A 16469-nucleotide genomic window follows, 5' to 3' on the forward strand; every position below is an offset into this window, starting at 1 on the left:
TGGCAAATGTTTTATTATATATATGTATACCACAATTTCATTCCACTGGGCAAACTGCTGCGAAAGACTTCTTTAAAGTGTTAAAAAAAAAAACAAAGATGTCACTTTAAGGACTCAGGTGTACCTGACCCAAGCCATGTTGTTTTCAGTAGCCTCATATGCATGTGAAAGCGGGACAATGAATAAAGAAGACCAAAGAAGAACTAATGCCTTTGAATTATGGTGTTGGTGAAGAATATTGAGTATACCATTGACTGCCAGAAGAACAAACAAGTCTGTCTTGGAAGAAGTACAACCAGAAGTGCTCCTTAGAAGCGAGGATGGCGAGACTTTGTCTCACATGCTTTGGACATGTTATCAGGAGGGACCAGTCCCTGGAGAAAGACATGCTTGGTAAAGTAGAGGGTCAATGAAAAAGAGGAGGACCCTCAATGAGATGGATTGACACAGTGGCTGCAACAATGGGCTCAAGCAAAACAACGATTGTGAAGGTGGCACAGGACCGGGCAGTGTTTCATTCTGTTGTACGTAGGGTCACTATGAGTAGGAAGCGACTCAATGGCACCTAACAACAACAACATACCACTGTTTAAAAAAAGGGAGTGTTCAGTGGGCAAAACTTCTGTCCCCGCTCTCTCTGTGCTGTGCTCTCTGCCTTGCCTCTGACGTGGTCACACACCACGTGACTATATAACCTCTACATCTAGGAATGGCTAGGTGGGTCGATAATGTTGCAAATTATGTTTCAAAGTCATTGCCAAGAGATCTCGAGTTTTTAACAGTCATTCCAGGAAGCTCAAGGCTTCTGGGTAATGTATGACTCACAGGAGAGGGGCTCTTCCATTTTCTGGCTAAGGATTGGCTTGTGAGATAGCCATTCAACAGGGCACGTGTTATCTTAAGCTCATCGTTTTAGGTGAAATGTATTGACAGAGTCAGTGCTGAGCTGAGGAGGTTTCTGCCTGTTGTGTTCTCATGTGGAGCTTTGTTTTTCGTTTGTGTTTTGTTTTGTTTGGGTCTGAACTTTCTGTCTGTGAGTTCTCCTTGTCTGCAGTGCTCTATGATCTCCCAGAGCAGGTCCTCCCCATCTTTGGTCAAACCGCTTGTGCCTGGAGTTGATCTGTATCAGAATTGTTTAACTTAGCAAAGCCCTTCACAGGATCCTAGTGTTCACTTGTTTTCTCTCCTCACATGAATTTTGGGCTTCAGATTCAATTTTTATATACATCTGGCTGCTTAGCAAGCTGATTACTCTGTTTTCCATATTTATTATTTCTGACCAGAATTCTTCTTGCAAGAGCCATAATAACCATCTTCCATGCTATTTGGGCATTTGGGGAGGATGAACAAGATATACAAGATTCACAGCCCTCCCAGGTGTGAGTCTCACTCTTGTCTCCAAATTGAGCTGAAAAATCCCCTATGATAATCTGACCTAATCATAAACTTCAGTTGTTTGTTACAAAAAGAGATAATTTGTAGAACTGTTTGATTAGTTAACATCTTTTCTTCCACTGAAAGCAGTGTGACTTATGGAGGAAGATAGTCAAGCTTATTATTCTCTTCTCAACCAGCGCCCTTAATCCACTACCACTGAGTTGATTCCAGCTCATAGCAACCCTGTAGGACAGAGCAGAACTGTCCCATAGGGTTTCCAAGGCTGTAATCTTTACGGAAGGCGACAGCCCTGTGTTTATACTGAGGAGCGGATGGTGGGTTTGAACCACCTACCTTTTTCTTAGCAGCCAAGCACTTTAATCACCATGCCACCGGAGCTCCTTCCAATACCCTTAGATAGAAATTGAAACTCCTTTAGGGCAGAGCTTCGTGCTGTGACCTGCACACATGGGTGCTCACTAAATGTTGTTTTTTGACCACCAAGGAGTTGGATTTTCTGAGTCACCTAGTAGAAAATATTTAACTATAGTGACAAAGCTGACTTTAAAAACAACAGGCAGTTCTCAGGTTGTAAACATCCGACTTACGAACAACCTATATTTACGAACCAACCCCATAAAGCCTATCAGGAAAAGACTGACTCGGTGTTCAGGTCCTGGTCTCCCGCGATGGGCTGCACTTCTCCCACGTGTGCAGGTGCCGTAGTGGGTCCTTGGGCGGCTGCTGGTGGCAGGCGAGCCCCTTCGACATAGTGTACCGGGCTGTGGCCTGCAGCAGCCAGCGGAGAGCCCAGCTGCCTCCCTTAGAGCTCAGAAAGGGCCGGCCCCACCAGTGGCATCACTAGGATTGGTGTCACCCAGTGCAGTAACTCATGGTGTCATACCGCCATGCTAATTACCACAATATTGTAGCTAAAACACCAGAAACTTTGACAAAGTCAGCAACTATAAAAACACCAGCAGCAACAAAAACAACAGTGCGTGTTTGTAGCAGCTTGCAGAAAAAACCACGTGGTTTGAACCATAACTGTAACTGGGTAATAATGACACCTCTGACCTGAGCGCATTAAAAGATTCAAAAAGTAATTTAGCATACAGTTTTAGCCATGTAGGTATATTGATACATGTAAACTGGACTTACGAAAAATTTTTTTTTGTTATAACAAACTACAGGGATTTTTTATTAAAAAAATAATAAATTTCTGCTGCAACACTGCCCCAAAATTTTATAGACAGTCATTTTGGTGTCACCCCCTCTGACAGTGTCACCTAGTGTGGTCTGCATCCCCTGGACCCCCTAGTGACACCACTGAGCCCCACTGTCCGTGTGCCCCAAGCACCACCACTCTGCTCCATGTGGTGGGCCAGTGGGTGGTGGCAGCAGGCAGCCAGGATGTGGGCACCACATTCCACGTGTTCGAGCACAACCAGTCAGTGAGCTGCACTGAGCACACAGCTGGGCCTCCGCGGCACTCCCTTACCCAGCTATGCCCTATTCCATCCTCGATGAGCCCTCAATGCTATGCAACCTGGGACAATGGCAGCATCTCTCTGGGCTTCTGTTTCCCCTAACCTACACGTGTGGGATTTAACTATTGCAGTGGGGTCCAGCCTTTTGATGGCTGGAAGCAGGGAGGGAGGGAGTCTTAGATTCCTGACCTCTGTATGTCCACATGGTTTCTGGGGTTCTGTGGACAACTTTAGACTTGGGTTTCCCCAAACATCCTCTTGCCATCCCTTGGCCCCCAGGCTCACTTTAAGCACGTCCTGAGAGGCACTTTCCCTTGTACCCCGAGGCAGGGGCCACATAGTTGGTGCATGGGGTTGACAGGTCTGGTGTGGTGTTGGGGAAATGATCTGTCTGGCCCCAGCACCATCCCACCCACACCCGCAGCCCTCCCTGCCTCTGCTGAGGAGGGTTCAAAACCCAGCAGAAATGCGACCCGGTGGTATAACGTAGATATTTTTAGTTCAGAATCTACAATGAAGTATCTAATTGGTCTCAAAGATTTTACAGAACGGAAATCTTCTGAGAATTTTGGATAACATTTGCCCTGTAGGTATCTCTTCAACTGTGGAGAAGGTACATACGATGGTTCATAATAATGTACTACTTTGCGATGCATATCAAAACATTATTTTTACTGAATTATTATGTTAAAGATGTTTTAGTGTACCTGGAAGTATTTATTTAATGTTTTTTATGCATAGAAATGTACACTAGATACTATATAATAAGCCAAACGTTTGACTGACTGACATGACCTAACTGTTCTGACTTACATACAAATTTGATTTAAAGACAGATTTCGGAACAGAACCCATTCATAATCTGGGGACTGCCTGTAGATCACTGTTAGGATTACATTTTTGAAGTCAGTACTTAATAAAATTATTTGTTGGAATGAATGAATGAGAAAGTCTATAGTTTCCATATTGAGTCTCTGTACCATTCAAACTCACTCCAACCCTCCAAAACATACTGACTTTTTTTATGTATGTGTGTGCTTTAGGTGAAAGTTTACAGCTCAAGTTAATTCATCATTCAAAAATGTATACACATATTATTTTGTGACATTAGTTGCAATCCCCACTATGTGACAGCACACTCCCCCTTTCCACCCCTGGTTCCCTGTGTCCATTTGTCCAGTTCCTGTCCCTTCCTGCCTTCTTGTTTTGCTATTGGAGAGGAGTTGCCCATTTGGTCCCGTATAGTTGATTCAACTAAGAAGCACGTGCCTCATGTGTGTTATTTTTTGTTTTATAGGCCTGTTTAATCTTTGTCTGAAAAGTGGGTTTGAGGAGTGGCTTCAGTTCTGAGTTATTCTAAGTTAACAGAGTGTCTGGGGTCCATAGTTTCAGAGGTTCCTCCAGTCTCTGTCAGACCACTAAGTCTGGTCTTTTTTGTGAATTTGAATTTTGTTTCTACATTTTTCACCTGCTCTGTCTGGGACTTTCTGCTGTGTTCTCTGTCAGAGTGGTCAGGGGTTGTAGCTGGGCACCATCTAGTTCTTCTGGCCTCAGGTTGGTGGAGTCTCTGGTTCATGTGGTCTTTTAGTGCTTTGGTCTAATATTTTCCTTGTGTCTTTGGTTTTCTTCATTCTCCTTTGCTCTGGACAGGACGGGACAAATAGACGTATCTTAGATGGCTGCTCATGAGCTTTTAAGACCCCAGATGCTACTCAACAAAATAGGATGTAGAACATTTTTTTTATGAACCATGTTATACCAATTGACCTAAATGTCTCCCATGAGTATGGTCCCCAGGCCCCAGCCCCAGTTACTCGGTCCCTCAAAGTGTTTGGATGTGTCTAGGAAACTTCTGTGCTTTTTTGCTTTGGTCCAGTTGTGCTCACTTCCCCTATATTGTGTGTTGTCCTTCCCTTCACCAAAGTTGACACTTGTCTACTATCTAGTTAGTGATTTCCCCTCCCCCACACCTTTGTAACCGTCAAAGAACGTTTTTTTCTGTGTGTAAACTTCTTGAGTTCTTACAATAGTGATTCATATAGTGAACACTCTTTTTGTGACTGACTTATTTTACTCAGCATAATGCCCTCCAGATTCATCCACTTTGTGAGATGTTTCACAGATTCATCATTGTTCTTTATCATTGCATAGTATTCCATTGTGTGTATGTACCATAACTTGTTTGCCCATTCATCTGTTGATGGGCATTTAGGTTGTTTCCATCTTTTTGCTATTGTGAACAATGCTGCAGTGAACATGGGTATGCATATGTCTATTCATGTGATGGCTCTTATTTTTCTAGGATATATTCCTAGGAGTGAGATTGCTGGATTGTATGGTGTTTCTATTTCAAGCTTTTTAAGGAGGTGCCATATCATTGTCCATAGTGGTTGTACCATTTTACATTCCCACCAGCACTGCATAAGAGTTTCAGTCTCCCCGCAACCTCTCCAACATTTGTTGTTTTGTGTTTTTTGGATTAGTGCCAGTATTATCAAGGTAAAAACATAGACTTTTGAACAACAAGCAGGACCTTCCTCAGAATGTTGTCTTCTCTCCAACAGGCCTTGCAAGTCAGTGTGAATTTTAATATGTTCTTTGCCATTTTTTTCCCCAGTGTGATTCAGCGCCATCACATTCAGGGGATCCCTGTATTAGAGATAATTTGATTTTATTCTACTCTGGCTACTGAAGATACAATGCCCAGCTCACTTTCTTAGCAACTAAACTCATGCCAAATCTGAAATGTATGGGAGCTTGCATCCCCATGGCCATTCCAACCCCCAGATAAAATTCTGAAACTAAAAGAAAAGAAAATAGAAAAAAGGGAGATTTGTTTGGGTTTCGCATTAGCAGCCACTGCTGATGACGCCAATTTTTTAAACTAAGACTATACATGTTAAATAATTGAACAAAATTTTAAAATAATAATAATAATCGAACAGAATTCATTCTGTAAATATTTATTGAGTTCCTATTATGTGTCAGGTGCTGTTCTAGGTGTTTGAGTTAGAACAGTGAACAAAAATAAAGTTTCTGTTCTTAGGGAACTTATATTCTACTGAGGGAGACAGGCAATAAACAAGTACAAAAATAAAAACATAGTTGGTCAGGTAGTGATAATTATCATGAAGGGAAATAAAGCTATGTGGCAGGTCATGGCTACGAAGGGGGTTGTGGTAGGTTATGGCCGGGAAGGCCTGTTAACAGGGCATAAAGAAAAGCTTGCAGACCGTACTGCAGCGTGGGTATCAATAAGGAGAGGCCATCATAGCCATGAGGACACCCAGGCATTAGGCCACGCTAACCTGGCTCACTGTGCAGAATGATAAGGAGTACAGGTTGTTTCTGGTTGTTGAATGGCTGGGCAGGGGGCAGGCAGAGCCCACAATCCTGTGGTCCTCTGCCCTAGAGGACATTTCACTACATGTGGGCTGTTGGCGGAGTCCCTGGGTGGTGCAAATGTTCAACACCCTCATCTGCTAACCAAAAGGTTGGCACTTTGAGTCCACCCAGAGGTGTTACAGAGGAAAGGCCTGCAATTTACTTGCGAAAAACCAGCCATTGAAAACCTTATGGAGTGCAGTTCTATTCTGGCATACGTGGGGTTGCCATGAGTCAGAATCGACTCAACAACAATTGGTTTGGTTTTTTGGTTTGGGCTGTTGAGAGCACCAAATTCCAGAGGAGCCTCCATGAGGAAACAAGGGAAGCTGTGGGAAAGCTTGTCCCCACCTATTTTCTTATCTTACACTTGGTCTTTGCACTGCTTATTAGCTGTTTCAGGCATATTGAACCAAAAAAATGGCTGCCATTTTTGCCCATCCTCGAACTTAAAGCAGTCTTCATGGTTGGCCTGAGTCAGAAACTAAGTCATTGTCAGGGTTGAGGATGGAGGTGGGGCCCACCTTAGAAAAGGTGATCAGTCAAGACCTATCTAGTGAAATGATAATTTGAACAGAGGCTTGAATGAAGAAGGGCAGTAAGCCTTGGGATATATGGGGGATGGGGAGGGAAGAGGACTTCCTGGCCTAAAAACAGCAAGTACGAAGGCTCTGAGGCAGGATTGCTCTTGATATGTTCAAAGGAAGGTGAGGCAGCTATGTGGCTGAGAGGAGTGAGAAAGGGGGAGAGGGGCTGGAGATGCTGTAAAGTAAGGAGAGGTTGTGGAGACCAGTTTATTTATGACCTTGTAGTACTTTGGCTTTTCTGAGTGAACTGCTGGGGTTGGAGCTGAGAAGTAACATCCTGTGACTTAGAAACTATTGCTCGCTCTAGCTGCTGTTTAGAACAGACTCTAAGGGAAGCAGCGACACCAGTAAGGAGACTATTGCAGTAATTCAAGCCAGAGATGATTGTGGCCTCTACTAGTATATTAGCAGTGGAGATAGTGAGAAGTGACTGGATTCCAGATAATCTGTATTTTGAAGGTGGAATGTGCCAGATTTGCTGATGAATCAGATGTGAGATTTATGAGAAAGAGGAGAATAAAGGATGAGTCATATTTTTTAGCCTGAGCAACTGGAAAAAAAAAGGTGTTAAAATGAGGAAACCATAGGAGGGCTAGGTTTGGGAAAGGAAATCAAGTTTGGATTTGAATATATTAAATCTGATATGCCTACTGGACAAGGAAAATGGGGCTTTGAAAAGATGCCAACCTATACCTTAAGAGAAATTTAAGTGAAAATGTATCCAAACTGCAGAAGTTTATTTGAAGGAATGAGTTATATTTTGGTTTTCACCTTTGATTCTAAAACAATGGGAAACAAATTTATAAATTGTTTTAGTGTTTAAGTTATCACTAAAAATCTAATAATACGGGGACTGCTGTATTTTCATATATTGTCCATGCTTTTCGTAAGTCCAAGAAAAAAAGAATATGAGGTTTTCAATAAAGATTTCACAATCATTAAACAAAGATAAAAGAACATGAACTATCCACAAAAAATTATACCCAAGTGTTCATAGCAACTTTACTCATAATAACCCCAGATTGGAAACAACCAAAATATCCATACATGGGAAAAATGATGATTTGTAGTATATTCCAAAATGGAATACTACTCAGCAATTAAGAAGAACTATTGTTACATGCAGCAACATGGGTGAAATGTAAAAAATGTTGAGTGAAAAAAATTCAGACAAAAAAATTACATCCATACGTATAAAGTTCAAGAGCAGGCAAAAACTAATCTACAGTAATAGAAATCAGAACGTGGTTGCAGCAGAGGTAGGGGGAATTGACTGAAAAGCGACACAAAGGAATTTTCTGAAGTGATGAAAATGTTCTGGTGATCGTTACAAGGATATATACAATTGGCAAAACTCATCAGATACTTAAGATATGTGCATTTTATTGCATGTAAATTACATCTTAAAAAAAACACACAACAAAACATGAGCCAACCACTGAAGGGAGTCAGATAGCACTATAGAGAAACCTAGGCTAAAAGTAATTCATCTAATTGAGCTCAAAGTTTAGTTCTGACTTTTCTGGCAACCAACGCAAAAGGAAAGCAAATTATTTAACCGTATTACCTAAAATCAGCATGTATCAGAAGAGAAAAAAAATTGTCCTAGCACTAAATTTACAAATATGTAGACAAGAAGCACTAAATATTGCATAATGTTTTTATTAGCATGTTTACAAAAGTTGAAGAGACATTTTTGACTTTTTATTTTTAATAATTCTCAACAAAAGTCAAGGTAATAATATTAAGTCATGGTTTTATGAAGGCATATGTATGAGGAACTAAAGGAAGGCATTCAAGGTATAGTTTTCTTGAGCATCAACAAACTGCAGGGATAGAATCTAGACTCATTCCAAAGGATTTTCACATTCCACAGGCTCATCTTGGACACCTCAGCAGAGTTCTTGACAGGAGGTGGATGTCAGCTAATTGAGACTTAACTAAAGTGCATGTGTCCTTTGGAGTTGATTCAAACTAGATCTGTAAAGTTTAGCTACTAAACTTGTATTTGGCTAATAATATGTTTTGTTATAAAAAATATTCTAAGAAACTACCATACTCATGCTCAAATGGAAGATCATTTCTGCATCTGCCTAGTCGGGGGTTTAAGGGATCTTTATTCCTGGCATTCAGGACGCTTTTCTGGATCTCATTTCATGCTTCTCAGCAGGTGCATAATTGGCAAATTAGGCAGGGCAATTTGTTGTGCAGGATTCCCTACTCTGTAAGACATTTATCATCCCCTGCCCACCCACTAAGGAGCCCTGGTTGCCCAGTGGTTAAGCGCTTGGCTACTAACCAAAAGGTTGGTGGTTCAAACTTACCAGCCGCTCCGCAGGAGAAAAATGTGGCAGTCTGCTTCTGTAAAGATTTACACCCTTGGAAACCCTGTGGGACAGTTCTACCCTGTCCTATAGGGTCGCTGAGTTGGAATCAACTCAGTGGCAGTAGGTTTGATTTTGGGGTTGACCCACCCATTAAATATAATTAGCATCCTTCAGTCCTTGTGATAACCAGAAATTCCCCCTACATGTTTTAACTTAGGGGTATAGTACTACCCCGTTTGATAATAACTAGACTTAAAAGAATGTTGGTATTTTTTTGAATGTGTAAGAGCATTGCCCCCAAATACCACCCTGTAGATAATGGAAAAAGACACAGTCTTAGTTTGAAACATATGGAGATCTATATTATCAGTCATCTACTTCTAAAAGGAGCCCTGGTGGCACAATGGTTAAGAGCTCAGCTGCTAATAGAAAGATTGACAGTTCGAATCCACTTTGCAGCTTTGCGGGGGAGAAAGACCTGGCAATCTGCTCCCATAAAGATTACAGCCTAGAAAATCCTATGGGGCAGTTCTACTCTGTCAGATGGGGTCGCTATGAGTCAGAATTGATTCGACGGCACCCAGCAATAATTATCAGTCATCCACTTCTGTCATATAAAAATGGTAATATGACCCCCACAGAATATTTTATTTAGAACGAGGCTATGTCCTTGCACACTGAGGCTACCAGGATAAACTAGCCTCCAGATAAAACCCTTACCATCTGAATGAGTTGATCCCCAAAATATAGTTAATTTATTCAACAAATATTAGTTGCATTGTCCATTTGAATGCTGAAGATTGTCTGCCACAAAATATTTTGGTTTTAGTGAAGCTGATATTGAACTTTTGTTTTTCAAGCTTCAGTTGGCCAACAAGTTAGTTTATTCCATCAGTATTAAGGCCAATGTTAAGTACTGACCAAGGAAACAGTGATGAGTAAGCTTTGTGTACAGTCTAGTGGTGGGGGATGGGGGGAGACAGAAAATAAAGTAATGTGGAAGCTATAAGAAATAAAGGAGCTATAGTGGCCTCCTTGAGGAAATTTTTAATCTGAAAACTGAAGGATGAGTAAGAGTTAACCAGATGTTTTGTTGGAGGGTTCAGGGGGAAGAAAGAGGAAGGAAAGAAAACTGAAAACTGCTTCAGGCAGGACAACCAGCTTGTATGAAGGCCAGAACAGAGAAGAAATTGCAGCTTCTGGGAATGGCTAGAGGTTAGAATACAAACAGAAAAATGGTGCAGGATTTGAGGATTTGGAATGAGTTTGGGTTTTTTGCTAAGTACGGTGGGATACCATCACAGAATTAATCAGAATGATCAGCTGAGGTCCAAGATACAGAATGAATTTGAGGGGAGAAAGCCAGCATAGAATCTGTAAGAGACATCCAGAATAGTTGGGTCATGTCATACTATTCAGAATAGTGGTGACGTGGGTGAGACTAGGGTGGTACAGGGAAGAATGACTCATTCATTCAATAAGTAAGAACTCCAACCATGTGCCAGAAACCATCATATCAAGATTCTGAAGAAAATGATGGGCACAGTCAGACCCAAGAAGCTTGCAGTACAGTGGGGGCAATATATTAATCAAATCACTACAGTGGGGGGAGATGTATTAATCAAGTAAGCAACAACAAATAAATGTAAAATTAGAATCACATTCCGTGCCACCAAGGAGAAATATATGATGCTATGAGATCGTGAAATGGGAGAATCATTCCGAACAGTTCAAGAAAGGCTTCCCTTGATTAATACCAAAACCTCTGGGACACAGCAAAGGCAGTGCTCAAAGGTTAATTTATAGCAATAGACGCACATATCAAAAATGAACAGAATAAAATCAAAACGTTAGCCCTGAAATTCAAAAATACAGAAAGAGAACAGCAAAAGAAGCCCAAAGGCACCAGAATAAAGGAAATAATAAAGAGCAGAAATGAATGAAATGGAGAACAGAAAAAACAATAGAAAGAATCAACGAGACCAAAAGTCGGTTCTTTGAAAAGATCAACAAAATCAACAAACTATTGGCCAATCTGACAAAAGAAAAACAGGAGAGGAAGCAAATAACTCAGATAAATCCTGCTAACTCAGAACTAAAACTACTCCCCAAGTCCACCTTTCATCCAAAGATTAAGACAGGCCTGTAAAACAAACAATAACGCATGTGAGTAAGGTGCTTCTTAGTTCAATCAAGTATAAGAGACCAAATGGGCAACACCTGCCCAAAAGCAAAGACAAGAAGGCAGGAAGAGACAGGAAAACTGGATAAATGGACATGCGCAACCCGAAGTGTAATCAGAAAGGGGGAAAGTGCTGACACATTGAGGGGGTTGCAACCAGTGTTACAAAAAATTTGTGTATAAATTTTTGAATGAGAAACTAATTTGTGCTGTAAGCTTATCTTTCGTGCTTGTTGTTGGGTGCCATCAAGTCACTTCCAACTCATAGCGATCCCATGTACAACAGAACGAAACACTGCCCGGTCCTGCACCAGCCTCACAATTGTTGTTATACTTGAGCCCATTGTTGCAGCCACTGTGTCATCCATTTTGTTGAGGGGGTCTTCCTCTTTTTTGCTGATCCTCTACTTTACCAAGTGTCTTAGGCTGGGTTCTCCAGAGAAGCAAAACCAGTAAATCGTGTAAGTATATATATAGAGAGATTTATATTAAGGAAATGGCTCAAGTGGTTGTAGAGGCTGGAATAAGGGGCAGGCTGGAGGCTTCTCCTGATTCACATAGTCGCAGGGGCTGGCGAACCCAAGATTGGCAAGTCAGACAGCAAGCCTTTGGCTCACAGGCTGCAAAGACTGACGAATTCCAACATCATCAGGCAAGACGGCAGGTAAGCTGTTAGCTCAAGTCCCAAGAACTGGAGGTCAGATAAACAGGAGCCAGCTGCAGGATCCAATGTGAGCAAAAGCCCATGAGCCTTGTCAGAATGTCCACTTATATTGGATGCAGGCCACACCCCAAAGGAAACTCACTTTCAACTGATTGGTTACTCACAGCAGATCCCATCATATCAAATCTTATCATGGAGGTGATCACATCATTACATGACTGCCAAACTACATCATAACTGCCAAACCACTGAGAATCATGGCCCAGCCAAGTGGACATACAACCTTAACGATCACACCAAGCATGATGTCCTCCAGGGACTAGTCCCTCCTGATAGCATGTCCAAAGTATGTGAGACAAAGTCTCACCACCCTTGCTTCTAAGGAGCATTCTGGCTGTATTTCTACCAAGACAAATTTGTTCGTTCTTCTGGCAGTCCATGGTATAGTCAATATTCTTCACCAAAACCATAATTCAGAGGCATCAGTTCTTCTTCAGTCTCCTTATTCACTGTCCTGCTTTTGCATGCCTATGAGAGAGAGAGAGCACCGAATCCTAACCACTAGACGACCAGGGATCGCGTGCTTATGAGGCAACTGAAAACACCATGGCTTGGGTCAGGCACACCTTAGTCCTCAAAGTGACATCTTTGCTTTTTAACACGTTAAAGAGGTCTTTTGTAGCAGATTTGCCCAATGCAATAAGTAAATTGTTTGATTTCTTGACTGCTGCTTCCGTGGGTGTTGATTGTGAATCCAAGTAAAACAAAATCCTTGACAGCTTCAATATTTTTTCCATTTATCATGATGTTGCTTATTGGTCCAGTTGTGAGGATTTCTGTTTTCTTTATATTGAAGGTGCAATCCATACTGAAGACTATAGTGTTTGATCTTCATCAGTATGTGCTTCAAGTCCTCTTCACTTTCCGCAAGCAAGTTTATTGTGCTTTCACCTAAAGCACAATAGAATTAAAAAAAAAAAAAGCTTCCCTTGAGGAAGGGACATCTGAGCTAAATTCTGAAGGATAAGTAGAAGTTAACTACAAGGGTGTGGTGGGGAACTGATGGGAATAATATCCAAGGCAGAGAGGACAGCATTTACCAAGACACTGTGGATAGGAGCATGGTATGTTTGTGCAGCTGTAAGGCCAGTGTAGCAGGATGCTAAGAGCAAGGGAGAGATGGTTTAGGTTGTAGAGGTGAGCTGAGACTGGACCATGCAGCGTTAAGTATTTTGGTCTTTATCTAAGACTAAGAGGGAGCCATGAAAGAGGAGATGTGTAGCATTACCAAATTCATGCTTTGAAAAGATCGCTGTGGCTGTCACTTGAAGGATGGAGTGTAGGGGAACACGAGTGGGTTGTGATTGCAGAAGACCAGGGAGATGTTGGCCAGTGGAGGACGTGGTGACTCTGGAGTGTGTGGGGGTTTCTGGCTTGGTCTTCTAAAACATACTCCCCAGTTCACAATAGTAAGCCCACACATCTGACTGTCTTCCTCACCAGAGCAAGAACCCAGGTAATCTAAAAATTATACTACACATTACACTGTTGACAATGGATCTCCCTTGGGGAATAAAATGGGAAGAGAGGATGGAAGAAAAGGGGGGCATTCACTTTTTATTCACTTTTGTATTTTTTTTTTTTTTTTTACAATGAAGATATAAATGGAAATGGAAATTTAAAAAAAAAAAAAACCCTGAATACAGAAATCCCATCAAACTATAAATGTAAGCAGAACTAGAACTATCTCGTTTTATACCACTGGGGACTGGATTCTGAGCTCTCAAAAGCCCACTCCCACCCATCCTGATTCTCAGGACTAATCTGTAATAGGATGTCAGAAGAATTCAAAGTGTGGGACCCACATCAAGGTTACACAGGTGGCACCAGGGAATATTTCAATTTGGGGGTTCAAAATTCAGTAAATATTTCAAAAAGCCTTAAATTGTCCTTAATCATTTTCTCAACAAGATAAAAGCCTGAGAGCTGAGACTAAACTATGCTTCTTCCTCATGTAGTACCTTTAATCAGAAAGATACAGAGAAGCTAGCAATGACTTTGGATGAGACATCAACAAACTGACAGCTCTGTAGCTTTGTGGAGTCAAAGGGCTGTCCTTTTTATAGATAGATACATTTGAACTACATCTCTAGGAAACTAAGTCCCAAAGAGTTTTTATATTTTTTTTTAACAATTTTTTAAAAAATTAAACAGGACTGGTGTCTAAAACTCAAAATAGGATGTATATAATTCCAGGCAACAAACAATGTTGCAAGAGGGCAGAATGTCATGTTAACTATTAAACTTGCACCTAGGAAAGTCTTATAGATTCAATCAGCTTTACATTAACTCAATCAAATTCAAACGTGGAATCTGGGATTTTCTTTCTATAATCCATTTGCCTTGCTTTGTGTTTGTATTATTAAACTGCCTTTGAGCTTCTTCCCAAATTCTATATTCCTAACTGTTATGAGACACATACCATTTAGAACACTGAGTACATTTTTTTTTTGTATCCCACTCACATGGATGTGTAGAGTATAAAAAGAATCCATGAAAAGCAGAAATGAAATATCATTCATTAAAAAAAGAATCAGTTTACTTGGTAATCTATAACACAGCAGTGAAAGGGTTCACAAGCAGCATAATTGCCAGTGATTGTACAGAAATGTACAAAGTACTTCCGCATCCATTGCGTTAATTTCCAACCACCTTGAGGCAGATGTTCTCATTTTGTGTCACAGACGGGCAGTCGCGACCAGAGGCCTAACAACTTGCCAAGGTTTTAATCTTCTGACTTCTCTGCTCTTGGCTCAGCCGGTGTGATGGGGGTGGAATGTTGCCGGAAAGGAGCAGGATTAGAGCTATTTTAGGAAGACACACAAGATAGGGTACCTCATTGAACTCAAGGTGAGGGAAGTACAGCTGAGTCCCCCAGGAACCCACCAGACCTGATGGTCCTCTCTGCCTGGCTGTATCTTTGTCATCTTCTCACCCACACCCTTCCCCTCTGGTTTTTCCAAGCCCATGGCCACACCAGATTGCAGTCTCAGGCATGGTACCAGATCTCAATTCCAGTTCAAAATTCCTGGGAAATCCTTCTCCAGGGACTAGTCCCTCCTGATGACATGTCCAAAGCATGTGAAACAAGTCTCACCATCCTTGCTTCTAATGAGCATTCTGGCTATACTGCTTCCAAGGCAGATTTGTTCGTTCTTTTGGCAGTCCATGGTATATTCAATATTTTTCACCAACACCGTAATTCAAAGGCATCGATTTTTCTTCAGTCTTCTTTATTCACTGTCCACCTTTCACATGCATATGAGGCGACTGAAAACACCATGGCTTGGGTCAGGCCCACCTTAGTCCTTAAAGTGACATCTTTGCTTTTGAACACTTTAAAGAGGTCTTTTGAAGCAGATTTGCCCAATGCAATATGTCATTTGATTTCTTGACTGCTGCTTCCATGGGTGTTGATTGTGGATCCAAGTAAAATAAAATCCTTTACAACTTCAATCTTTTCTCCATTTATCTTGATGTTGCTTATTGGTCCAGTTGTGAGGATTTTTGTTTTCTTTATTTTGAGGTGTAATCCATACTGAAGGCTGTGGTCTTTGATCTTCATCAGTAAGTGCTTCAAGTCCTCTTTACTTTTAGCAAGCAAGGTTATGTCATCTACATATCACAGGTTGTTAATGGGTCTTCCTCCAGTCCTGATGCCCCATTCTTCTTCATATAGTTCAGCTTCTCGGATTATTTGCTCAGAATATAGATTGAATAAGTATGGTGAAAGGATGCAACCCTGACAGACACCTTTCCTAATTTTAAACCACATAGTATCCCCTTGTTCTGTTCGAACAACTGCCTCTTGGTCCAAGTACAGTTTTTTCACTGAGCACAATTAAGTGTTCTCGAATACCCGTTCTTCACAATGGTATCCATAATTTGTTATGATCCATAGTCAAATGCCTTTGCATAGTCGATAAAACACAGGTAAACATCTTTCTGGTATTCTCTGCTTTCAGCCACGATCCATCTGATGTCAGCAATGATTTCCCTCGTTCTACATCCTCTTCTGAATTTGGCTTGAATTTCTGACAGTTCCCTGTCGATGTACTACTGTAACCACTTTTGAATGATCTTCAGCAAAATTTTACTTGTATGTGATATTAATGATACTGTTCGATAATTTCAGCATTCAGTTGGATCACCTTTCTCTGAAATAGGCATAAATATACATCTCTTCCAGACAGTTGGCCAGGTAGCTGTCTTCCAAATTTCCTGGTATAGACCAGTAAGTGCCCCCAGCACTGCATCCATTTGTTGAAACATTGCAACTGGTATTCTGACAATTCCTGGAGACTTGTTATTCACCAATGCCTTCAGTGCAGCTTGGACTTCTTCCTTCAGTACCATCAGTTCTTGATCATATGCTAACTCCTGAAATGGCTGAACATT

The sequence above is a fragment of the Trichechus manatus genome, unplaced genomic scaffold (genome assembly GCF_000243295.1).
Source record: "Trichechus manatus latirostris isolate Lorelei unplaced genomic scaffold, TriManLat1.0 scaffold00044, whole genome shotgun sequence".
NCBI classification, from domain to species: domain Eukaryota; kingdom Metazoa; phylum Chordata; class Mammalia; order Sirenia; family Trichechidae; genus Trichechus; species Trichechus manatus.